This window comes from Microcaecilia unicolor, chromosome 1 (genome assembly GCF_901765095.1).
Source record: "Microcaecilia unicolor chromosome 1, aMicUni1.1, whole genome shotgun sequence".
Taxonomy (NCBI): Eukaryota; Metazoa; Chordata; class Amphibia; order Gymnophiona; family Siphonopidae; genus Microcaecilia; species Microcaecilia unicolor.
The window spans coordinates 657,962,281-657,982,021 of NC_044031.1; the positions used below are offsets into that span (position 1 = coordinate 657,962,281).

General features: G+C 45.8%; 1 protein-coding gene across 5 annotated transcripts in view; it reads left to right on the forward strand.

Moving 5' to 3' along the window:
* Positions 1 to 19,741, forward strand: part of C1H15orf39 (chromosome 1 C15orf39 homolog) — a 184,048-nt gene that overhangs the window by 123,861 nt on the left and 40,446 nt on the right. The window contains exon 1 of one of the 5 annotated variants that reach the window (XM_030186697.1): positions 12,457 to 12,537. The exons of the other annotated variants lie outside the window; for them this stretch is intronic. The gene's annotated coding sequence lies outside the window, so the exon portion shown is untranslated. Of the gene's footprint in view, positions 1 to 12,456; positions 12,538 to 19,741 lie in introns of those variants that run through there. 5 annotated transcript variants of the gene reach the window in all.

The following is a 19,741-nucleotide window of genomic DNA, read 5'->3' on the forward strand; positions in this document are numbered from 1 at the left end:
AGTTAGAATGCTACAGCTAGAGTCAGTAGGGTAAAGGACAAGAAACAGTTTGAAAAGCCTAAGCTCACTATTATCAGAGCTAGGCAGAAAGGGAGAGAAAGTTTTTTTTTGTTGTTTTATGTCTTTTTGGGGTCTTGGGTTAGAAGAAGTACACCACAATACAGATTTGCAGGACAAATTAATTAAGCAATAAAGTCCAGAAAATAGATATATCAGGTAGCTAAACCTGTAGCTCCCACTTTTCTCTTTAAAATGGCTGACGACTGACGAGACTTCAAGCAGCAGCCTCGCATCTCGAGACTTCCGCAGAACTCTTGCAAGGCCACAGATTGAAGCCTCTCCTTCTCTCCACCACTGTCCTCCTCCGCAGCAGCCATTTTAAATAACAAGCCAGAACGAGCAGCAGATCAGCGGCAGCGGGCAGGAAAGAATGTGGATCTTTACTAGACCACAAGGAAGTACCATGCTATGTTCAGGGACTCGGGGAGGGCACCCAGGGCTGGAGAGAGGGGAAGGAGACGTTACTCAATTGCTCACTGACCTGAGTCCGACGCCACTGCCCTCAGGACTGGACAGTCCCAGCAATTGCTCAACTCTCACTCCCAGGACAGGGGATGGGCAACGTGACCTCCCCCACCGCTCCAGACTGACTGGGGAAAGGTGCCTGCAGCCCATCCAAGTGCAGCCTGGGCACTCAGTAGCGGCTTGCACCAAACTCCGGTTAGTGGGAGCTGGAACACAGCGCGCATTTCCAAGCAGAGAACTACATCTCCCCAGTAGGTGCTTCCCACCAGATCCAGCAGCAGGGCGGCTGCCTGTCACTGGGCCTGGAGTAGCCTGCTCACCTCCCTCTCTAGAGTGGCCTGCTCACCTCCCTCTCCCTCTCCCTAGTGAGGGAAATAACAACAGTGGCCTCTCATGTCCCTCCACTCTGCCCCACTGACGAGGAGGGGGCCAGTGAATCATAGAGACTTCACAAACTGTACTGTGGGATCTCCAATTCCCCATCCCCACGATGATGCGTTGGGTCCCTCTCCCTCCACTGTGGCTGCAGCTCCTGCTCCCTCCCCCATCCTCCTGACCTGACTCACTGGCTGCGCCTGCCAGTGTGCTACTGCTCCTGTCTTCTGCCTCCTCCTCTCTGGTGGTGGGCCACTGGTCCCCCTCCAGATGATCTGCTCGATCAGAAGAGGACCCACCACCAAAGCCAACACCAGGGTCTGTCTGTCTCCCATAAACACCAGTGCCACGCCACCACCATGCACCGACAGGCATTTCAAGAGGGCTGGGATCCCGCCTCCCTCGGCCTCCTATTGGTCCAGTTGGACCAACAGAAGGGCAATCAGGAAGAGTGGGGGAAAACTGCCCAACCCACGGCTGTGGCAGTAAAAAAACGCCCAATTACCCACAACCCTTGGCGTTCAAAAAAATCCACGGTGGGTCGTGGGACACCGCCCAATTTTGTGGTTTTACCGTGGAACTGGAAACTTTGACCCTGACCTGAAAGATACAAGAAGAAAATCCAGCCTGGGGTCATATTTTGCATTTCCACCATGTGCAGCACTGGAGGAAGGAGAGAGGATGAGGGAAGGCTGGGGTCACAGAAAGTATTTTACACCATGTACAGAACTGTGTGGGGAAAGGAAAAGGTGGGGAGGCTGGGGTCACATTTAGTCACTATTTGTCACCTGTATATCATAAATATTCTCACCTTTCTCACAAGAAATGTGTCTGCAGGAGATTTTCTCTCACTTGCTGGCCTCTCTGGCAGTCCTGGTGAGGCAGCAGATCCACCAGGTGGAAGACACAAGAAGAAGGGGGAAAGGGAAATGGGACTTGATATACCGCCTTTCTGAGGTTTTTGCAACTACATTCAAAGCGGTTTACATATATTCAGGTACTTATTTTGTACCAGGAGCAATGAAGGGTTGTTTATCTTTCTGCCCTCTCCCAGGTATAAAGGTACTATTTACCTGCAAACTGGAATGTCCAGCACTCCAGAGAATATGGTCCTAACACCACCAGGTGGAGACACAGAAAGACACAGAAGGCTATAGTAATAATATAAGAATAATCAATAATTGTTTATTACACTTACCAATCAGGAATACAATTAGACTACATAATATAATTAATTAATTCTCATATGAGACAGCCACCGGGACTCAAACGTGACCTCTGACATTAGCTCTCTGGTTGCCTCTCTCCATATTTCTCCTTTTATACTCTTTTCTCTCATAGACTAGTATTGGAAGTACAAAGTCAGCATTTCTCTCATAGGCTAGTATTAGGTGTACAAAATCAACATTCCAGCCCATTCTAGCAAATTCCATCTTTACAGAAGCAAAGTCCTTGATAACATATTTGTTTATAATAAGTAAGATCAGTAAAGTTATCCTACTTTGCAAAAACCATCTTCCCAGCAACTAAAGTTGTGTCTTTTCCATTATCTGCTTTTCATGGTCAACAGCAAATTTTCCCTCTTACATTATAGTATTCTCTTGCCACACATATCTTTGTTATGATTCCATATCCGTCTGTCTCCTCAGCAGAAGAGCAAGCTGACATGAGATTCACATTCTGTGTATTTATTATTTAGCTTCTCAGTGATTCTTGTTCATAGCCTGTTCACAGAGGCATAGCTGTGCTCATAATTCTCAGTTACTGTTGCAAAGTTATTTTATGGTTCATAACCTGCATGTCCCATATAAACAGGGTTAAGTGACTTGCCCAGAGTCACAAGGTGCTGCAGTGGGAATCAAACTCAGTTCCCCAGGATCAAAATCCACTGCACTAACCACTAGGCTACTCCAAAATCTAGACTGAGGTCACATTTTGCATTTACACCATGTACAGCAATGGGGAGAGCAAGGGGGAGAGGGGGGGAAGCTGGTGTCCCATTTTGTATTTTACACCATGTACAGCAATGGAGGGGGGGGGGAGGAAGGCTGGGATCACAGAAAGCGAAGATACTTATCTGTAGCAGGTATTCTCCGAGGACAGCAGGCTGATTATTCTCACAACTGAGTCAACGTCCGCGTTGGCCCGGGAACCGGCATTTGCAACAGCAAAAAGAAAAATTTTTGCCGGAGTCGTCTGGTGCATGTGCAGCGCGGACTGACTTTCTGCCCATCGCGCAACCGCGCTCTTCAGTTAAGTTCTATAGCATAAGAAAACAAAACAACTCCAAGTGGAGGTGGGCAGGATTGTGAGAATAATCAGCCTGCTGTCCTCTGAGAATACCTGAGGACAAGCAGGCTGGATTATACTCACAACTGGGGTATCCCTAGCATCCAGGCTCACCCAAAAGAATTAACATTGGTCAACTGAGCCTTGCAATGGCAAGGAGAAAACATAGATTAACTTGAAACTATATACAGCTAGCTGAGAGTGCAGCCTGGAACAGAATAAAACAGGCCTAGGTGGGTGGAGTTGGATTCTAAACCCCAAACAGATTCTGCAGCACCAACTGCCCAAACCGACTGTCGCATCGGGTATCCTGCTTAAGGCAGTAGTGAGATATGTGAATGTGAGGACTGAAGACCAAATTGCAGCTTTGCAAATCTCTTCAATGGAGGCTGACTTTAAGTGAGCCACTGACGCAGCCATGGCTCTGACATTATGAGCCATGACATGGCCCTGCAGAGTCAGCCCAGCTTGGGCATAAGCGAAGGAAATGCAATCTGCTAACCAATTGGAGATTGTTGCATTTGAACCCAACAGGAGGGGAGTCGCCATCGGAAAACAACTGGGCGGACTGTCTGAAGAGCTTCGTCCGCTCCAAGTAAAAGGCCAATGCTCTCTTGCAGTCCAAGGTGTGCAAGCTGGTTTCACCAGGGTGGGTATGAGGACAGGGAAAAATGTTGGCAAGACAATCGACTGGTTCAGATGGAACTCCGACACCACCTTCGGCATGGTGTGTGCGGAGGACTACTCTGTTGTGATGAAACTTAGTAAAAGGTGCATCCACTACTAGAGCCTGAAGCTCACTGACCCTACGAGCTGAAGTAACAGCCACCAAGAAAATGACCTTCCACGTCAAGTACTTCAGATGGCAGGAATTCAGTGGCTCAAAAGGAGCTTTCATCAACTGGGTGAAAACAATGTTGAGATCCCTTGACACTGGTGGAGGTTTGACTGGGGGCTTTGACAAGAGTAAACCTCTCATGAAGTGAACAACTAAAGGCTGTCAAAAGATAGGCTCACCTTCTACACGCTGATGATAAGCACTAATTGCACTAAGGTGAACCCTTATGAAGTTGGTCTTGAGACCAGACTCTGAAAAGTGTAGAAGGTATTCAAGAAGGGTCTGTGTAGGACATGAGAGAGGATCTACAGCCTTGCCGTCGCACCAGACGGCAAACCTCCTCCATTTGAAAGAGTAACACCTCTTAGTGGATTCTTTTCTGGAAGCAAGCAAGACCCGGGAGACACCCTCTGAAAGACCCAAGGAAGCAATTCTAAGCTCTCAATATCCAAGACGTGAGAGCCAGAGACTGGAGGTTGGGATGTAGAAGCGACCCCTTGTTCTGGGTGATGAGGGTTGGAAAACACTTCAATCGCCATGGTTCTTCGGAGGACAACTCCAGAAGAAGAGGTAACCAAATCTGATGTGCCCAGCAGGGTGCAATCAAGATCATGGTTCTGCGGTCTTGCTTCAGTTCCAGCAAAGTCTTTCCTACTAGAGGTTTGGGAGGATATGCATACAGAAGGCCTGTTCCCCAATGAAGAAGAAAGGCATCTGACGCTAGTCTGTTGTGGGCCTGAAGCCTGGAACAGAACTGAGGGACCTTGTGATTGATTGGAGTGGCAAAAAGATCCATCAAGGGGGTGCCTCATGCTCGGAAGATCTTGTAGGCTACGCCCATATTCAGCAACCACTCGTGAGGTTGCATAACCCTGCTCAGCCTGTTGGTCAGACTGTTGTTTACGCCTGCCAGATAAGTGGCTTGGAGAAACATGTCATGATGGCGTGCCCAAAGCCACATCTGGACGGCCTCTTGACACATAGGGCGAGATCCGGTGCCCCCCCTGCTTGTTGGTGTAGTACATCGCAACCTGATTGCCTGTTTGAATCAAGATGATTTGGTTGGACAGCCAATCTCTGAAAGCCTTTAGAGCATTCCAGATCGCTCGAAGCTCCAGGAGGTTGATCTGAAGACCTGTTTCTGGAAGGACCAGGCTCCCTGAGTGTCAAGCCCATCTACATGAGCTCCCCACCCTAGGAGGGATACATCCATCGTCAGAACTTTCTGCGGCTGAGGAATTTAGAATGGTCGTCCCATGGTCAAATTGGGCCGGATTGTCCACCATTGAAGAGAATTGTGAAAGTCGGAGGACAGTTGGATCACAGCCTCTAGATTCCCTGCAGCTTGAAACCACTGGGAAGCTAGGGTCCATTGAGCAGATCTCATGTGTACACATGCCATGGGTGTAACATGAACTGTAGAGGCCATGTGCCCTAAAAGTCTTAACATCTGCCAAGCTGTGATCTGCTGAGACGTTCGAACTGTGGACACCAGGAATAGAAGGTTGTCTGCCTGCGGTGCTCCAATGAACTGCAAATTCTGAACAGGAGTGAGATGGGACTTGGTGTAATTTATTACAAACCCCAGCAGTTCCAGCACCTGGATAGTCATCCGCATGGTCTCCTGAGCACCGTCCTCCGAAGTACTCTTCACCAGCCAATCGTCCAGATAAGGAAACACATGCACTCCAAGTCTGCGTAGAAATGCTGCGACTACTGCTTGGCATTTTGTAAACACTCTGGGAGCAGACGCCAGGCCAAAGGGCAGCACGCAGTACTGGAAGTGCTGCATTCCCAGTCGAAAACGAAGATACTTCCTGTGAGCTGGGAGTATCGGAATGTGTGTGTAAGCATCCTTTAAGTCCAGAGAGCATAGCCAATCGTTTTTCTGAATCATTGGGTGCCCAGGGAAACCATCCTGAACTTTTCTTGTACCAGAAATTTGTTCAGGGCCCTTAGGTCTAGGATGGGAAGCACCCCCCCCCCCCCCCCCCCCATTTTCTTTTGCACAAGGAAGTACCTGGAATAGAATCCCAGCCCTTCTTCCCCTGGTGGAACGGGTTCGACCGCATGGGCCTTTAGAAGGGCTGAGAGTTCCTCTGCAAGTACCTGCCTGTGCTGGGAGCTGTATGAATGAGCTCCCGGTGAACAATTTGGAGGTTTGGATTCCAGACTGAGAGTGTATCCTAACCAGACTATCTCATAACCACTGGTAAAAAAAAATATTACCCTCCCTCCAACCGGAAAGTCCAGCATGGACACTTTTATTGTGGCTATGCTTTGCTGCAGCCAGTCAAAAGCCCGTCCCTTGCTTTTGCTGGGGAGCAGCAGGGGCCTTGGGTGCACGCTGTTGAGGAGAATGAGCACGCTGGGGCCTACCTACACCTAGCATAGGAATAGGGAGCACTCCGCAACCCACCAAAAAATCTCCTAGATGAGGAGGTGGTAGCAGAAGGTGCCTGGCAGGAGAGAGAAGCCATAACATCATTGTGCTTCTTGATCTGGTCGACCAGGTCTTCTACCTTCCCTCCGAAAAGGTTATCCCCCCCCCCCCCCCCCCGGCAAGGAACATCCGCCATCCGCTGCTGGACCGAATGGTCTAGGTCAGAGACACGCAACCATGAGAATCTGCGCATCGCTATACCCTAAGCAAAGATTCTGGATGCCACATCAAAAGTGTCATAAGTGCCCCTGGCCAGAAATTTATGACACACCTTCTGCTGTCTGACCACCTGACGAAAAGGTTCAGACAGCTCTGGTGGGAGGGCATCGACCAAACTAGACAGCTGTCTCACCGAGTTCCGCAAGTGGACGCTCGTGAAGAGCTAGTAGGACTGAATACAGGCGAGCATAGTGGACTGATACGTCTTCCTCCCAAAAGAGTCCAAGGTTCCAGCTTCTCTGATTTGGGGACCAAAGCATAGTCACTAGAACTCTTGGCTCTCTTGAGGCGGAGTCCACCACCATGGAGTTATGGGGTAACTAAGACCTTATTAACCCAGGTTCTCCTCGGATCCGATACTGGGAATCTGTCTTCTTAGGGATCACATGACCAGAGGGGATGCCCAGATTCACATGAGGACTTCCATGAGTACCTTATGCAATGGAGCTGTCACTGTCTCTTTAGGTGGAGAGGTGTAGTCCAGGACCTCGACCATCTCAGCCCTGGGCTCATCCTCCATGTCTATGGGGAATAGAATGGCCTCAGCCATTTCCCACACAAAAGAGGCAAAGGAGAGGCTCTCCTGGGGAGGGGAAATAGTCTCCTTTCAGGTGGAGGGAATGGTTCAGAGGGTATCCCAAAGGACTCATCTGATGAGAAGTACCTGGGATCCTCCTCTGACTCCCACGAGCACTGTTCCCTCAGTGAACTCTGAGAATGTACCTGCCTCAACGCCAAAGACCTACGGTCCCGATGGTGATGTCGAGGGGCCGACGCTTGTATAAACTGCGGCAAAGCTTCCTCCACTGATGTCGATGGGGAGTCGACCTGTGTGGCAGCCGACACCAGAGCCGCAAGCGGCACTGAGCTCGGGGACCTCACCGTAGGTAGGGGGCCAGACACCACTGCAACAGAAGGTTGGGAAGGCACAAGCACCCCTGACGCTGACTGGCACAGCAGTCCTTCCAACAGCTCTGGAAGTAAGGCCTGGATGTGCTCATCGAGAGCCACCATCGGAGAAGGCTGCGGGGCCGGTGGAGCAGTAGGTGGCAGAGTCTACTGAGGCTTGGGAGCAGGAACCAGACGGTTGGGAGGCCAATGCATCGGCACCTCCTGGATGGATGGGGAGTGGTCCTCCCGGCGCCGATGATTCTTGGGTGCCGAATCTTTCGACGCCGCAGAGCTCCCAGCACCGTGTGTCGAGGGGGAACGATGATGGTGCTTCTTCACCTTCGCTCGATGCACATCACCGAGGCTTCTCGGTGCCGACGAGGACGACGTTGAATCCTCAGATCACCTCGGGGTCGGGTCCGATGATGGACGGTCCCGGGGACCCTGCACAGCAAGAGGCCTCGAGATAGGTGGAAACCCACTCGATGCCTCACTGCTGGAACAGGAAGTTTCTTTGTAGATTTGCTGTCTGATGGAGCTTGAAGCTAGGGTTACCATATGGCTCCAGAAAAAGGAGGACGGATTGAGCCAGCCGGGTTTTACTTCCATTGCTTTCAATGGAAGTAATTGAGCCAGCCGGGTTTTACTTCCATTGCTTTCAATGGAAAGCAATGGAAGTAAAAGCCGGTTGGCTCAATCCGTCCTCCTTTTTCTGGAGCCATATGGTAACCCTACTTGAAGCCATATCTTTCAGGTGGATGTGATGTCCAGCTTGAGAAGTCAGGATTCCAGGAGATTCTAGCTTGCTTTTAGATTTAATCACTTCAGGGCAGCGGCGACTAGGACAGGAGCATCAGGAACAGCCAGGAAGAACTAACCTTCTAAAGAAAGAGCCCCTGCTTTTAAAGTGTCTGAACTGGGCATTTATCTACCAGGCTATTTTTAGACTCATGTCAGGTGGTTGCCCTTGGTCCAATTAGAAAGCTCCTGGGTAGCTGAATTCTGGGCATCTAGTTTTGAGATGGAGCATGGTAACAGGTCACATGTTCAATGACATCATAATACTTCCTGCCTGGACATCTGCTAGTCCATTGTCCGAGGGTGATTGAGCTTAGATGGGCTTAGTCTTTGTCTGAAAATAGGTGGAGGTGTAGTCTTTTGTTACTGCAGTCTCTGAGATAGCTGTCTTTGGAAAGGAACATCCGCTGGTCCATTGTCTGAGGGTGATTGAGCTTTGATGGGCTTAGTCCTTGTCTGAGAATAGGTGGAGGTATAGTCTTTTGTTAGGTGCTGCTATTTTTGGAGAGGTGTTGATGGCCTTAGGTATTCATCCAGCTTCTCAGTAGTTTTCCAGAGGAGAGGGGGGAAGTAAAGTCTTTGCAGCTGTATATTTTATATGATTTGGATCTGATCCAGCAAAACCAATAACTCTGAGAATTAAACTTATATCATGCTACATGCTCTGTACTACTGCTCGTCCCTGACTCCCTGACCTGACCTCCCCTTGCTCCTAATTGGACCAATGGGAGGGCAAGGGAGGTAGGATCCATCATCCGGCACCCTTTCAGTGCTGCTGTGTCGGATGTTCTTGTGTTGCATGGCGCGCTCTGTGCATCTTTATTCTCTTTCAGTGGTCTTCAGGTCTCTGTGCCTCCTGACCACAATTCCTCCACATGGCTGTGGCCGCAGCTGGCCATGCTGAAGTTCTCAGCCGGAGACGAGGGGCAGGACAGGAGACAGACGGATGCTGGACTGTGTTGGCTCTGGTGGCGCATCCCCTCCTGACCTGCTCTCGGAGTCAGAGCAGATCATCAGGAGAGGGTACCCACGGCCTCCACCAGAGAGGAGGACGGAGCCAGAAGAGGCAGAAGAAAGCACGTGAGTCCAGAACGGAGGAGGGGGAGGGAGCCGAAGTGGAGCTATGAGCTGCTGCAACTAGTGCACGTTGTGCTTTATTGATGGTAGCATTTTTATTTAATCTCACTTATATTTTCAAACATGCCAGCTTGTGCAGCATACGGATGTACACAAACACAGTATAATTTTTCATAGGTAGAGTAGTAATTTGATATAAATCATAATGTGTGTGTCATTTGGAGGGCCTGGATATAGTGACACCCTAGCATGTATTATCGTGAAGAGATTTTTTTTCTCCTGGTAAAGGACTACTAAAACAGACATCATGTGCTCAACATTCAGAGTTTACAAAATTTATATCCCACATTAAACATGATTTAAGTTGAAACCTGGAAGAGGTAAAATCTTTTTTTCCTGTGCCTAGGTCAAAAGAGATAGATGGTTTGTGATGGATTGTGAATTTGTGCTAATTACAATTATGATGATGCTGCTGATTATGGTGCTGATTGTGCTAATTATATATATATATTTTATTTGTACCCCGCGCTTTCCCACTCATGGCAGGCTCAATGCAGCTTACATATTATATACAGGTACTTATTTGTACCTGGGGCAATGGAGGGTTAAGTCACTTGCCCAGAGTCACAAGGAGCTGCCTGTGCCTGAAGTGGGAATCGAACTCAGTTCCCCAGTTCCTCAGGACCAAAGTCCACCACCCTAACCACTAGGCCACTCCTCCACTCATGCTGATGCAGATTCTGTTTATGATGATTATGATTATCTTATTAATATTCACATTGACCTTATTAATATTGGGCTACTTTTGGGCTGGAAAAATGTTTACCATCTGGCAACTCTGCAGTGGGGGCTCCCAAGGAGCAAGGGCAGTGTCTTGGTGGAGGCCTCATTTGTTACAAGTTACTAAGAGCAAAAAAGCAGGCCATGTGTGAAAAACACAGCAGCCGAATAGCAGGGCTTGCCCTACCCAAGTGTGTATTTTAGAAAGCAGGGTTGCTATGAAGTATGTTCTTTATGAAATATAAGCAAAAATGTCCGTTTCTCCAAAAATGAAACGGGCCCTAGGAAGGCTATCTTCTAAGCGATTTCTCTTCTCTCCCCTCCATGTTCAGTGACCTGCCCCAGCCCCCACCTACCCCAGCCCCCACCTACCCCCCTTTTAAGCAACCGAGTTCCAGTTCAACCCCAGCCCTCACTTGCCTGCCCTCTTTTCCCACAATCGCCCTCCTTTCCTTCCTGCCGCCCTTCCTTTAAAACTTTTATTTTACCTGATGAAGTCACAGCGGCATCAGTGAAAGCGGCAGTCTCGGCTCGGCTCGCCTCCAGCCTTCCCTTTCCTTCCCTCTCAGTGCCCCACCTTCCTCTGACATAACTTCCTCTTTCCTGAAGGCGGGACACTGAGAGGAAAGGGAAAGCTGGAGGCGCGTTGATTATGTAGCTCATTTGCATACAGTTATGAACTCAGCCAGCCAGGGATGCAGATTGACAAATTATTATATAGATGTGGATGCATACATAACTTTATACCATCTTAAATTCGAGCCTGGTTTTGTATGCCTATTTTATAAAGGTACATAAGTATTTATGTTGCCCTTTATAAAACATATGATGCTTTCGATTTCTCACCTAGATTAACCACCTCAACCCTGTAATAAAGATTTAGGTCTTTTTACCACCATCCCAACATTCATACATATCCCAGGAAAAGATTGGAATGATAAAAGACCAGGCCACGTATGAGAAAAGCAATTTATTAACTTACCAACAGTGCATACAGAATTAAAAATCTCGCATAGTATAGTTAGCTTATACAAAAGTATTGGCTACAGACTGTCTCAAACATTCACGAATCATGCAGCTACTTATATATTGTTTCTACACAAAGCCCTTTCATGAAAGACATTACTTCATTCTTTTCGCTTATCAACTTTTTCTCTTATGTTGTATACAGCCAAAAACTCCCTGCTACTTTATTACCTCATGTTGTTTCCTGAACTCCTGTTCACATACCATTCTACCTAGTCTTTGTCTGCTACTTCGGTCGGCCTTCACCTTTAACAACATCCCTTGATCCATAACCGCGCTGCTATTTCTTCAACCCATACTGCGTATATTGAAATGCGATCTCTGAATCGCTGACCTCTTTCTTATTCGTTATTCTCCAGTAACATAGTTCCATATATGCCATGTTCCATGTATGTTACCATATATGTATGCACCTTAACGCAACACCATTTGTAATTCTGTTACCCGGAAATGGCAACTCTCATTACGGCAAATGTAAGCCACATTGAGCCTGCAAATTGGTGGGAAAATGTGGGATACAAATGCTACAAATAAATAAATAAATAAATAGTAACATAGTAGATGACGGCAGAAAAAGACCTGCACAGTCCATTAAATCCCAACAAGATAAACTCGTATGTGCTACTTTTTGTGTATACTTTACCTTGATTTGTATCTGCCATTTTCAGTCTTGCCCAGCACTAGCCCCGCCTTCCCCCCCCCCACCCCCACCCCCACGGATGACCCACAGTTGTCTTCTGTATCTTTGCAGTCAACCTTTGTATTAGCGGCTATTTACGAAGGGAGAGCAGCACTTTTAGGAAGAATTTGGTTTTCAAGTAGCCCACACGTTGTAGAAAAATTACATATGAAGGAAGGTATCTCAACAGCTTTCCAGTTATTTTTGTCACCTCCCACTTTCAAAACACAAAAAGAAAGTATTCTTGTACGCTACCGGCAGGGCAGCGGTCGAACTTGCCGTAAGATTGCACCATGCCGCCAGTGGGGGGCGCTACGGGCAGGAGGGGGGGGGGTGATGGGGGAAGAGATTCCTTGAGAAGGCACGGCGGGCAGCCGGCAAAGTGCTATTACGGTCTGCCTCAAGGAGCAGTGCAGGAGTCACGATGAGACATCACTACAAGTTGGAACAGCCTCGAGCCCCCGGGCGGGAACTTTATCCCCTTCCGGGCGCGTGTTAGCAGGAGGGAGGGGCGGCGCAGGAGGAGTCGGGACACAGGACCGGGCGGAAATGTGCTGCTGCTCTGTCTGCAGGCAGCAGCTGCGGCTTCGCGGTGAGGTAAGAGGCGGGTCGGGCGAAGGCTGCCGTGATCGGCGGTGGGAGATTTCAGTCTGACTTTGAGGATGCCGCTGCTCGTCGCCCTGGTGTTCGGAGAGGCGAGCTGAGCTCGCTGCCTTTTTTTTTTTTTTTCTCTAACTTCACACGGGAACGCAAAAGGCGCGCTGCTGCTCTCGCACTCATAGACGGGAGCACAGCTTGACTCGGGGAGGGAAGGGATGGTGAGGAGGAAGAGGGGGGTGCGGCTACGATTACAGAGAAGCCTTTTAATTCATTACAAATAAAATGTTAGATATTCATAAGGAAGGAATTAAGATCAATGCAGAAAGCAAATAGTCGGGAGGAGGTAAAGTCGTCAGTTGGAAATGTGCGCTGTTTCCTGTTTGGAAGTTTTTTTTTTTACCCTGCTATTTGCTCTTGGTACAGTAGGGACTTGACTGTTTATCATTCTGCCACCTTTTCTCGGTCTCTGATAGTAGCAATTCATTGGGACTGCCTCGCCATGGGTAGCATAGACTAATTGCACTGATGATACTTACGTTAGTAATACTCTTCCGGTATTTCTGTCCTTTATGACAAAAGTTCAGGATCCCAGCATCCAGGGTTGTGGTTTGTTTTTTTTTTTTTTAATGTTAGAAATGGGATGGTCTAGGTCATAGACAGTGGATTTTCACTCATCTTCAGTAGAGTTTCTCAATTCATCTAGTTTCCTGGATGGGCAGAATGCTTACCCAAGTTTAAGGATGGAGACACTTTGTGACCATTTCCTTTTGTGATATAGTACTTTTGAGAGGTAATTCTATATCAGTTTTTAATTAATTTTATTATGTAAAGCCTGTTTTCAGCATGCCATCAAGACACCATGTTAGGTATATATGAATACGAAGGGCGATTTTATTAAATTGGCGCCTCAGTCAAGACACCACAATGCCATGCACTGAATGCCAATTCTGTAATGGAATCTTGGCATAAAGATTCCATTGTAGAATAGTAGTTTAAGGTGGCATTGGCACTCCCTCTTACACCATGTCAATTGCAGGCATAAGTTGGTGTGCGTAGGTCTACCAATTGACATGTGTAATTTTAATACCTTATAACCCATGTGTGTAACTGGGAGACCCTGTCTGTGCTCCGCCCACCTATACGCCCTCCACTGATAATGACCCAGCACTGAATTATTTGGCATACATAAAAGTACAGGTACAATCCCATTGACCTTAGCAATGACTCTTTTGACACAGTTAAGTGACTCACTGTAATCATCTTCGGTCCATGTAACCTTTAATATATATATTTTTTAGAGATTTTATTGAAACAAAATGCTATTTAACAGCAGCTTTAGTTAAATAATAGTGGACCCACACCGACATAATCCGTGTTTCGGAATCTGCTTCAGGGTCTGGTCCTCAATCGCCTTAGCTCTTACATATACTTTGTCCTATACACGGGGTACAAATGTAATAAAATAATAATAATTTGTATATATATAACTTATTCCCTTATTTATGATCTAGTAGGGCAATTAGCTAGCTTGAGTCTTCTTGGTCATCTCAGAGACCATAAACAGGCTTGTTTAGCCCTAGTAATGGGCCACAAACTTTAACAAGTGTCTGTTTGTTTGCTTCAAACAGGCTCTAATCATAACACAGAGACATTCTCAGTGGACAAGTATGAGTGTGATAAGTTTTCGAGGGAGGGAGGTTACAAAGGGCAAATGATGGATAATTGGGAAAAATACCAAAGAAGCAGAATTATGTGAAGGTGACCTTAGAGGTCAGAGTTGAAGAGTACCAGATAAGTAAGAGAAAATATAAGGCATTAAGTGATTGGACAAAATTAAGCATCAGTATTCTGGCTAAGCACATCTTGTGCCAGTCAGATTCTGATAGCTTCCAAAGGAAACGCACAGAGAGAGAGTTTATTTTCCTTATACTGAAATTTGGACTGACATAAATAAGAATAACTTTGTAGATGCCCTTAGGAATAGTATGGACTTCTACATGGTTAGTGCACACTAATGTTTAGCGCATGCTAAAAATGCTAGCACACCTTTGTAAAAGACCCCCTATGTCATTTAACTGCAACCTCATAGAATAGCATCACATGCACATAGGCACTTTCAATTTATGGTGCCTTTTTTGCACAAAAGTGGCACATACCTCTAGGCGCCAACTTATAGAATTGCCCCAACCAAGTATAGACTTTGCCAGGGCAGAATTGGGTGGAGTTTAGACAGAGTTGACATTTATTATTGACCTATAAGTGCATTCACTCTGCAGCCCCTCACTACCTCTCCACCCTCATCTCTCCCTACACTCCTTCCCAGGAACTCCGTTCGCTAGGCAAATCTCTTCTAATTACACCCGTCTCCATTGCTAACTCAAGACTCCATTCCTTTTTTCTCGCCGCACCTTATGCCTGGAATAGACTTCCTGAGCCATTACGTCAAGCTCCATCCCTGGCCGCCTTCAAATCCGGGCTAAAGGCCTACCTGTTTGATGCTGCTTTTGATTCCTAACTTGTTACTTGCTCGTAACCTTATCTTGTCTTCCTCTCTATAGTAATCCCCTTTCCCTATGTGTCCTTTCTGTCTGGCCTACCCTTTCTCTTATTTGTCTTGTCTGTCCTGATTTAGATTGTAAGCTCTTTTGGGCAGGGACTGTCTTTCTTCATGTTCAATTGTGAAGCGCTGCGTACGACTGGTAGCGCTGTACAAATGATTTGTAGTAGTAGTAGTAGTATTATGCATGCACTCACATATATTATAAAATATGCAAATACTTCACAACATTATACTAACTATGGAGCAGGTGTAAATGTGTATGTCTGCAGTTGTGCACTACAGAGGCTGGTTCTGGGTGATTAACTTATAAAGGTACATAGGTTCCTATGTTGCTTTTGTAAGATAGAATTAAAGTTGGCAGCTTTTTGGACTTCCGTTATAGGCATCCTGTTATAAAATCAGGTCTTTCTAAGTTTTGGGGTCTGTTGGCGCAGTTACATATCCTTGGAAGCTTACAATAGTGGTATTAAAGGGTCATAAATTTGATATTTGTATATTTAAGCCCATTCTTCTTTCAGCTCTTGGATTGTACAGTCTTGGCATACCCTGGTTCTGTGGTCTGAATCTTATTGGTATCATTCTCTTTTGGATAATTTTTACATTAGTCTAATAAAAATCCTTATTACTAACATGTTCTAGTTTTGTACATAATGTGAACTTTCCTATAGAGTCAGTGGAAGATGAAGATTGGTGCCACTGCTTACAAGTTTCAAACTTATATTAACTCGTCTCCTTTTTGTGTACTCCTGGAAAAATAGTGCACAAAAAAATGAGAAAAGATGACAGGATATCTACCAAGTAGATGTCTTTGATCTCTTGAGACACTTGTTGAGTAGTATCCTGTCTATTAAAATGTTTAAGAAGGTGGAATGTGGGTTAAGGTATTCTAGCAACATTTTGGAACTTCTCACAGAATATTCTTACAACTGATTTTTTTTTTTTAATTCTGTTTTTATTTTTTTATTGTGTATTGCAAACCTCCTTAAATAATGAGTATGTTGGGGGTATATATATTTTATGCATAGTATTTACAAAATTCTGTACACTTTGAGGAAATAACATAATTTCAGATTTATAGGCCGCCATACCTTTCAGTTCTTAGCAGAGTACAATCACAAGAAACTAGACATAATTACTGTATTTGATAACTATTTTCTGTATCACATTTTAAATTATTCAAAAATGAGAAACTTAAAAAAAATTCTGTGTAATTCACCAGACCATAGCACCCCCCCCCCCCCCCCCCCCCCGGCTTGACTCGCCTCTACAAGCTCAACTATCCCAACTTCCCTTTCCTTCAGCATTCGTCTTTACACTCTCATTCCACCCAGGCTACACCTGGCCTTGACCACCCCACCCCCCTCCCTTTTTCTTTTTAGAGCTTTCATCCCTCCCCCATTCTCTCTTTCCCTCCCCAGCCTCAAACCCACCCCATGTTTTCTTAAATTCTTTCTCCCCCAGCTTCAGCTCTATTGCTATTTTCACTGCTTCCCTCCCCCTCCCCCCCATCTTGACTACCATTCACGTTGAGGGGTCCTGCCTTCTTTTCTCCTCCATCTCCAACCCACTTCAAACTTAAGACTTATGCTCTCTCTGTCTGGCCAGAGTTCTATCCCACGTTGCTCTTCCAGCCTCCAGATTTGAACCCACCATTCTTTCTTGGCCCTGAACCCTTGTGGCTGCAGCATCCCGCTGATCCTGCTGTGGGCTGCAGCTATTTTGCTCCTCCAATTACTTCTGAAGCCTCATTCTATCCTATGTGATCTGGGTATGCAGATTCTGCAAATTTTAAAATTATATGTGAAAGAGAAATTCTGTACATCTCCACCCCCCCCCCCCCCCCCCCCCCCCCCCGGAATATTTTGTGTTCTGTACAAGTGATGTTATGAAGGTCCAAGAAACCATTACAAATGATAACAATCTTCATTTTAAGTCTAAAAATTTTGCTAGTCTCACTTTATTTTTAGACAAAATACAGGTTTTATTACTTTTACATGGGAAGAATGTTCCATATGAAATGTCCTGGAGGAAAAAGCCATAGAATGTTATTGAATGGACGAGGGAATACAGTATTTCTAGGATGGGCGGGACAAATTGGCCGCTGTCGATAACAGGGTGCTAGGCTCGATGGACCCTTGGTCTGTCCCAGCATGGCGATGCTTATATACTTATATGTACTTAATATTCCATGTGCAAATAAAGCTTTCGGCTTGTCAGTTTTCTGCAGTTATGCACAGCTATTACTGGATGAAAGCACTTTTTAACTTTTTTTTTTTTTTTTTTTAACTTATTGGCAGTAAATTAGAGAGAGAATTACTTGCAATTATTTTATTGATGTTTAACTCTATTCTTGCTTTCCCTTTGAGTCTCCTTCCTTTCAGTTCCTTAGGGGGACAGGAGGTTGTTACATGAAGCTGAAAGGAAGGAGGGTCAAAAGAAAACAAGTCGTATTGTTTCACTGAGAGGGTGGTGGATGCCTGAAACAGATTTCTAATGGAGGTGACAGGAGCTAAGACAGTGGTAGAATTTAAATGGTGCATGACACAGATGCAAAGGGACCCTAGAGGCAGGGAGCGTAGGAAATACGCAGCACATTAGGCAAGTAAAAATGGACACACTTGATCAAGGGTGTTTATATCATTAGACAGAGTGAGGTGGTCACCTCAAGTGGCAGATTTTTTGGCATTGTAGCAATTGCCTTAAAATGCCCCTGGTGGCAACTTCATTTTGATCCATAAAAGTCAACGTGACTCCTAGCTGTAGTAGTGCAAGACTACCGCTAGGAGCACCATTACTGAAGATGGTAATGGCCAGGCAAGAGTGGCCGACCCACCAGGTATAGGCCTCCAGGGGTGGGAGTGGTGCCTTTTGGGGGGAGGGTGAAGATTTGGAAGGTGGGGTTGAGGATTGGAGGAGTCGGGTGAATAATGGGGGAGGGGAGACTGGGGATCAGGTAGGGTTGTCAACTGAGTGGCCCTTGAAGCAGTGATCTGAGAGCATCAGGCCATGGCTTTATGACCCGATGCTCCCAAGTGGTGAACCCCCCCCCCCCCCCCCCCAGCTTTTAGCAGAGGTTATTTTACAGGCTATACTGCAACTTGCATGCATTTGCATGTTTTGCATCTCATTAGTATACAATCTGTGGTTATAACACCACAGGCAAGATGAGCTGCATTAGAGTCCGTTAAATCATGTTAAAGGGCAAATAACAACTTAAAACCCTAATGTAGCTTAGTAACATCCCCCCTTAGATGCCAAGCTTCTAGCCTCACAAGATGCTTCTGCAAATCTGTGCAGTCCCTTGTTCCAATTTTGAATAAGTTTGTCACCTCTCATCTTCAGATCACTTATGAATATATTAAACAGCACAGATCTCAGTACAGATCCTTGGGGCACTCCGCTACTGACTGGGAACTCCTGGGATATGATAAAGAAGCTGGCCTTTAAGCCCATTTGCATGTTTAAGCTTTTGTGTCCTGTTCCTTCTTATCTGACACAGCTTTCGTGTTTCTAAGGGGTGAGATGTGGTAGGCCTTGAACGCATGCATGGGCTCAAAAGCTCTGTGCTTACTTTTTTGTTTTAGCGTTACCACAGTCCAGGGAGAATACTGCCCCACTGGGAGGAGAAGAGGGAAGAGTTAATGAAAGGTATGGGAATAAGAGACTTGAGTGTGAGGAGGAGATTTAGTAAAAAGGAGACTAAGGACCAGCTGATGATTAAAAATAGGGTGAAATCTGAGTAGATAGGAAGAAAAATGGAAGTAAGCTGAAAGGGAAAACAGCAATGTCAGTTTTACTTGTAGGGAAGGAAATGAACAAGACAAGAGGGAAGATAAGAAATAGCAAATGGACAAGATGCCCTAGACATGGTGTTTGAGAGAGACATAGGAAGGCATAAACAAGAGACTGGGACCCATACAAGAAGAGAAATGAACTCTCCTGACAACAAAAATAAAGACTTTTATTTTCAATTTAGTTTATGTCCGTTTTGTGAATTTACATCTGCCTTGATTTTGCACAGTACATGGTGAAATGCATTGCTGTTTCTATTTCTCCGTTGCTGAACTGCATTCATAGTGTGACTTCTTGGGGGTTCAGTTTAATTTTTGTGTTTATATAGTTCTATTTCAATTTGTTTAAGCTGCACTCAATATTTCTGTAGGGATCTGGCTTATCCAGTTTTCTCAATAGGCAAATTGATGTTCTGGGGTTCTGTGTAATATTTACGAAGCTCCATTTTCCATGTTAGTGTCTTTATATGAGTTCTGGTCCTGAGTGACACTTGCAGGGTTTTGTATTACTTCATAATACGTGACCTGAATGAAAAGGTACCAAAAGTGGGGTATGTGACTTATTTATACCACAAGATAGAGGGATATCAGCTGCATAATCCTGCAGAATTTCAGCCTCAGGTATGGACTAATCATGTCTTTAAAAAATGAGAAATGTTTATCAATTTTTTTTAAGTATGCTTTTTGGACAAATGCATTTGAAAAATACATTGTAATCCATAGGAAGTTCAAAATGTTGACGATATATTGTATAGACTGATCAAATTTCAAAAATAAAAGTTGCTCAAATTTACCCCTCCAAAATGTTATAACCTTTATCTCTGTTATTTGTAACCCCACTTTTGGTATC